Genomic DNA, 7287 nt, shown 5'->3' with positions numbered 1-7287 from the left:
CCAACTCCACTCTTTAAAGTATAATTATATTCTCAATCACTTCATAAATATACACACACACACACACACACATATATATACACACATACATATATATATACACACACACACATATATACACACATACACACATATATACACACATACATATATATACACATACACACACACATATATACACACACATATATATACACACACACATATATATACACACATACATATATACACACATATATACACACATACACACATATATACACACATACATATATATACACATATACACACATATATACACACACATATATATACACACACACATATACACACACACATATATACACACATACATATATACACACACACACACATATATACACACATACATATACACACACACAAACACACACACACACACATATATATATCTTAAAAACCTATTTATTTATTTTAGAGAGAGAGAGCACAGGTAGGAGAGGTAGAGGGAATGGGGGAGAGAGGGGAGAAGCTCAAGCGGATGCCCGCTGACCTCAGAGCCCAATGCGGGGCTTGATCTTACAACCCTCAGATCACAACCTGAACCAAAACCAAGAGTCAGACAGCCAACTCACTGCACTGCACCACCCAGGTGCCCCATAAATGTATATTTCTTTCAGATAGTTCATGATACAATAAGTGTGATTTCTGTGTCTTAACTTCTTTCTTTATTCATACACCTAAAATATACCCCACCCTCAGGTCATCCTACATGCAAGTGCAGGGCCGAACATGAGGACATCAAGGATCCTTAAACCAGAACCCGGCCGAAAAGAGATCGCTCCATTGTTAGAATTATGAGAAGAGTATTCGAGAGAGAGTCAAGTCACACAGAAGAAACAGAAGTTACCAGAGGAGAGGCTGCATCTGCTGAATCTTCAAAGAGAAACAAAAGTTGGGGAATAGAGAGCCATCCTAGAGAAAACGGGGAAAATACAGGTCAAAGTAGAGAGGCAAGAGAAGGAATGGAATAACAATTAGCCAGGGATGGCTCAGTATGCAGGAAACACACACGTATAAGGCAGGCCACGTTGATGGATGAGCTGAACAAGTTTAGCAAGGATACATTTTAAAGGAGTTTGCATGCTTGTTAAAGTTTAAAATTTATGTTGAAGGCAATTGGAAACACCACATTTTAAGCAAGATTGTGCTGCAGTTGCAGTAAGATTTAAGTTTTAGAAAAATTATTCTAAATGAAGAGCTGCTAATAATGGGGGGAGGTAAGGAAACATTATGACATTGATGTTCTCTAAAAATTAAGATCTCATACAAATAATTTAAAAGCCAAACAGTACCACAGGAGAAAGGGGGAAGCACTGAAAAGATTCATTCTGGGGCGGTGGGGGGGAGTGAAGAGAGACAAATTAAAAATGGGATAATACTTTCCACTGGTAAGATAAAAATTCTGTCATGTCAAATACGATGAAATTTTAGGGAAACAATCTCTTACAGTGCTGTGAGGGTTCAAGTCAGTGAAGACATTTTAGAAGACAACTTGGCGGTATCTATCACAACTGAAAGTCGTGCGTGTCCTGTGACTCTTCAGGAATCTCTTCTTGAGGTCTTATATCACAAGTATTCGTGTGTGCCCAAGGTTAGCGCAAGGATGTTCAGAACTGCATTGTGTGGGACCATGAAACCTTGAAAACTGTTGTAAAAAAGATGCCATGAGGTACAAACAGGACATTTCCTTTTTTCCTAGAACTAAAGTACACAGCTGAGAACAGAAGACATTACAGTGAACTGCCCAACGTGGGGTCCAGCCCTCTCCCCCTGGAGCTTACACAGAGACAACAGGTCAGTAGAACTGACACATGACCTCCCCTCCTCCCCCATGGCCCTATCAGGAGAACTGGGAAGTTGTTCTTCCAGTTCCCATACCCAGGAAGGGAAAAGCCCAGAGAATCTCTGGGGACAGTATGAGGAGGTCTCCAAGAAAGGGAGAGGACATTTTACCTCTACTTAGATTTCTGCTTGGTCACGGGAGAACCCCGCTCCAGATGAAAAGAACACAAGAGGGACAGCCAGCTGGGGGCGCTGACAGTCCACTCAGGTCCCCCACTCCCACAGATCTAGAAAGGAGAACCTGCGGGTCTCCCTAGACTCAGTCAGGGGTCACAGAAGGTAAAGAGACGGAGCCCTGCTCTCCTGCTGGGGACGGCTGGCGTTGAGCTGGGCTGTGGGAAGCTGCCACCACTCTTCTACCGTAAAATCAGCGAGCTGGGAAAGTGCTTACAACCAACCCAGGAGAGGATCTCCGCGTTGGGCTCTTAAACAGATGACATGTTTTATCCCCCTCGCTCCTTTGGGCTCACACCAAGAGAGAGAAGAATGGAAAGGAAAAGTGGGAACAAGGTAGAGGAAGGAGGGTTCCTGGGCCTGGGAACAGAAGACATTACAGTGAACTGCCCAATGTGGGGTCCATTCTGCCTCCCACCAATTCCCCCGTCCCAATCCCCAGTCTAAACCCTTAGACCCACATCATGACCGAGTGAGTGCAGCAATGAAAGATATTGCCTGTAATCGAATAGGAGATTACAGTGATAAAAGGTACATTACTGAGTCTTAAAGAAGTGAAGTGGAACTGGTTTAATAACAGAAAGGGACGTCACTGGCTCCAATGAGCTGCCATTAAGGGATCCCAGGACTCAGCAGGAAGGGGCTGGAGGAAGCTTGACAGAGCAGGGCTATTGTAGTTATTGAAAAAAATAAAACATTCTCATATACCCGGGGAGAACGGAGACTTCTTTTTAAGTAATTATACAAACTAAATGTCTAACACTAGGAGGAAGGATAAATCTATGTATACATACACTGTGAATTCAAACAGCGTGTGAGGTAGTTCAAAGGAATGAAGTGGTTCAAAATTACCGATATGGATATTTCAGAAACATGTTGGCTGAAAAAAAAAGAGGGGAAGAACAGTGCAGGCACAAGACCGTTATTATATACTTTTCATGGAGATAGATAAAGAAATAGAGATGTAATTTTTAGAAAAAGACTCCTTCAATGCATGTAGGTTCTTAGGAAAGAAAAATAAATAATTATTGAAAGATCAAAGTCAAGGGGATTTTAGTTTGATGTACAAGATGCCTTCTTTATTAAAAAAGAGACAATGTATTCAGACACTACTTGTGTAACACAACTTATAAAAGAGAAATTTTAGAAGCACCTGGGTGGCTCAGTGGGTTAAAGCCTCTGCTTTTGGCTCAGGTCATGATCTCAGGGTCCTGGGATCGAGCCCCGCGTCGGGCTCTCTGCTCAGTAGGGAGCCTCTGCTTCCTTCTGCTTCCTCCTCTCTCTCTGCCTGCCTCTCTGCCTGCTTGTGATCTCTGTCAAATAAATAAATAAAATCTTTTTTTAAAAAAAAAGAAATTTTACTAAAACAAAACAATGGTTAATTTTGTGTGATGGATATTTGAATGACTTGTGACTTATTTTCTTCCTTGTACTTTTTTAAAATATATTTTTTCAAGATTTTATTTGTTTATTTGACAGAGAGTAAGATCTCAAGTAGGTAGAGAGGCAGTCAGAGAGAGGGGGGGGGAAGCAGGCTCCCCGCTGAGCAGAGAGCTGGATGCGGGGCTCCATGCCAGGACCCTGGGATCATGATCTGAGCTGAAGGCAGAGGCCTAACCCAGTGAGCCACTTAGGCAACCCCCCTATTTTTTTATATTTTAAAATAACATTATCCTCCATAAAAAGGGAAAAGAACAGAAAAAAACAACATGCACAATGATCATTGATCTCATCAGAGTTACATAAATTCTAATAAAGATGAGCTATTACTTCCCAACATATTTATTTAATTATAATAATGGAAGTGCTCATATACAGGAGGTAGGAGTTTCTATGGTCATGCTCCTCTGAAAGAAATCTGGCAAGATGTATATATAGTGAGTGGGGTTTTTTTTTGTTTTTTGTTTTTGAGGGGAAAAAAGTTCATGACTAGGTATGCATAAAGCATTTCCAAAACAGTAAAATGTTAACTGTGTTAATCTTGGAGTCTTGGGATTATAGATGATAGTTGTTTATCTGTATCTTTCTTCTATAATAAACACATGTTATTTAGATCATAAACCTATACACTATGTACATATACATATTTAAATTTTCTACTCTCTCACTTAGTAATTCTACAAGTAGGAATCTATTGTAAAGAAATAATAGATTTCTTCAAGATATAGCACAAAGATATCCATGGAAACCTTATTCATAACTAAAAATTGGAAACAACCTCCATGCTCAACAATAAGCGAATGTTTAAAGACACTATAAAACAACCATATGATGGAATAGAAAGTAGCCTCTTACAAAAACAGTGTTTTCAAAACACACTGAATTGCATGTGGGGAATTCTTAGGATACAGTACTGTGAGGAACAGAGAAAGGAAGAGAAATAGGGATGAATTACCAGGTAGTTCCAGGGGCCTCCCCAAGCTTGAAATGCATACATTAGTGGAGGAACCAATCAGCCTGGTTGCAAGATTTTTCTCATCTAGGACTCAGCACCCCATCACACAAGCACGCAAGACAGACAGCTTCTAGAAAGCTAATTCAGCGCCAAGTATAATGAACTCTGTGTTTTCCAGGGCTTTGAGTTTCAGTTTACAATCACCCCTGTCTTCAGAAGGGGTCCAGAATACCTTCTTCCCTGAAAGGTCCCCTGCCAGCAGACTATAGTCCTGTTGTCACATGCAGAAGCAGCAAGCCACTGGCGTCTGCAGTGGGACAAAACTTGTGTTTGAGGGACCATGGAAGAACTCCTGAGAGTGCCCGGACTCAACCCTTTACCATGTGGTTGGCAGAGTTCTCACAGGATCACTACTATCTGTGTCTGTAGAACATGGGTTCCAAGACCAGACCCCTCAAGTGTTCCTCCATGCTGATGTTCAAGCAGACCATAAAGTCTCTGCAGCTTCACAGTTTTATTTGTTTTCACTGTTGCTTGGGTAGTCTCGTGTCTGGAATTATGCCCCACAGAAAGATGTGTACACTGAAGATACATTGTTAAATGGAGAAATTTTTTGGGAAACACTTGAATTTCATAAATCCAAGAGGTTATGAAGTGTAAGTCAGGCACAAATAAATGTCTCCAGATGAATTTTTTAAAAGCATATTGTGCAGGGCACCTGGGTGGCTCAGTGGGTTAAAGCCTCTGCCTTCGGCTCAGGTCATGATCTCAGGGTCCTGAGATTGAGACCCTTATCGGGCTCTCTGCTCAGCGGGGAGCCTGCTTCCCCACCCCTTCTCTATCTGCTTGCCTCTCTGCCTACGTGTGATCTCTGCCTATCAAATAAATAAATAAAATCTTTTTTAAAAAAGCATATAATGATCAAATCTCACCCTCAAAGATTCTGATTCCAAATTCTGTGAGGCAAATACTTGTTTTAGTACAGTTGTGTTAATAATGGCTAATCTAGGGATGCCTGGGTGGTTCAGTGGGTTAAGCCTCTGTCTTCGGCTCAGGTCATGATCTCAGGGCCCTGGGATTGAGTCCCACATCAGGGAGGGAGCAGGGAGCCTGCTTCCCTTTCTTTCTGCCTGCCTTTCTGTCCACTTGTGATCTCTGTCTGTCAAATAAATAAAATCTTAAAAAAAAAAATAATGGCTAATCTACCCTCCTCACAGAATTTCTCCCTTATAAAGAGATGCACAGCGATTTTCCAGAAGATATTCCACTTTCAGAGCTCTTTTAACACTTTTCGTTTCACATCAAGGCTCCCAATGGGGTCCTGGTTTTGTACATACCATTTTGTACCCCTAGGTTTTGGTCTACCACTCCTATCTCAGGGTTTAAATACAGTGTTAGCAGAATGAACACTCAGGAGCTTAAAGATCACCTCATATGCCATAGCTCTTTGACATGACCCTGCTAAACAACTTGTTCCCCATATAAGTAAGCATCCCCATCAATGGCACGCATGGCTCTCTGAAGTTGGTGCCCTTTCTTAACTCTGTATCTTAGATATCAAAGTTACAAAACATCATGGAGAGTATGCACCAGGCTCTGTTTACAAAGGACAGTCTTAACTCGTGCTTATTCACACACGTAGTTTCTTAAATACCCACGCAGCCATGGGTCATGTGACTGGAAGGGCTCCCAACCCACACCATCTCTCCTCGGTGCCGCGTCAGTGCGGGCCCCATCCCGGCCACGGGGTGCTGCTACAGCAGCGAGAAGGAGGGCTGGGACCGGGACAGAGAGAATAGAAGCTGCTGCTGGACCCGAACAGGCCCCCTACCAAAGCCCTCAATGGAGCTGAGCCCATCTACCACAGCCTGCCTCCCACTGGCACAGATGCTCTCCTCCATCCTTGCTGAGACAGGCAGCAACATCACTGCCGTGTCTGCTGCAGCCTCCCGGGGCATGGAGCAGCGTGCGTACACGGACCCAGCAAGGCAGGACAGCTCCCACGCCGCTGCCATCTCTCACCAGCCAGCCCCACCAAGGGCTGGCCAGCGAGCCCGTCCCCTTCTCCGACTCGCAGCAGGTGTCCAGGAGAGCTGCCCCTGCCTACCGTGCGCTTTCTCGCATCCCAGGGAACGCAAAAGAGGAGCTGGTTGTATGGTTTGGGATCCCACGAAGACAGGGATGGCTGGACAGCTCTTCTTCTCCCTTTACCCTGTGTTCACCCTGCCTCCCCTGGACCCCAGCTTCAGCACGGCTCACCCAGCACCCTGACCCGCTACGAATCACCGAGAAGAGTGTGGAGGAGGCGAAGAGCGAGGCTGGAAGCCTCAGCGCTTGAGGACGAAGCCAGGGAGGGGCAGAAGCATTTGGGCCTGGCGTTCAAAGCCCTGACCAGGGATGGGGTGGGGATCAAAAGGTCAGAGCCTCGTAGGTCTTCACGGTCACTGGCGGGTGATCCCTAGGGGGCCCGTGGGGGCCCCATCCCATCCTTTCTCTTGGCCTCACTCCTTCCCCACCCCCTTGACTTGGTGTTCACATGCATCTCAGGAGGGTTTGTGACCAGGGTCTGGACGAGCTTGAATTTGAATGAACTGACTTTGTATTTCTAGCACCCTGGGTTTTTACATGTTTGGGGTTTTGGGGTTTTGTTTTGATTGGGCGCCCTCGATCAAGGAAGTGTATTCATCTGTGGAGGAAAAAAAAAAAAAGAAACAAAACCAAAATTCCCCAAGTCGCCAGGCATCCTAAACCACCACATCCACAGGAGTGACTTCAGCTTAATACACATTCACATCACTGGCCTTGGTGTTTCACTCTCTTAGGACAACTGAGTA

General features: G+C 44.1%; 1 pseudogene; it reads left to right on the top strand.

Annotated features, from left to right (window-relative positions):
- The first annotated feature begins 2542 nt into the window (after positions 1-2542).
- Positions 2543-6791, top strand: LOC131815615 (ragulator complex protein LAMTOR1-like; annotated as a pseudogene).
- The last annotated feature ends 496 nt before the right edge of the window (positions 6792-7287 follow it).

This window comes from Mustela lutreola, chromosome 15 (assembly GCF_030435805.1).
Source record: "Mustela lutreola isolate mMusLut2 chromosome 15, mMusLut2.pri, whole genome shotgun sequence".
Classification (NCBI taxonomy): Eukaryota; Metazoa; Chordata; class Mammalia; order Carnivora; family Mustelidae; genus Mustela; species Mustela lutreola.
This window is presented reverse-complemented; position numbering and strand designations above follow the sequence as displayed.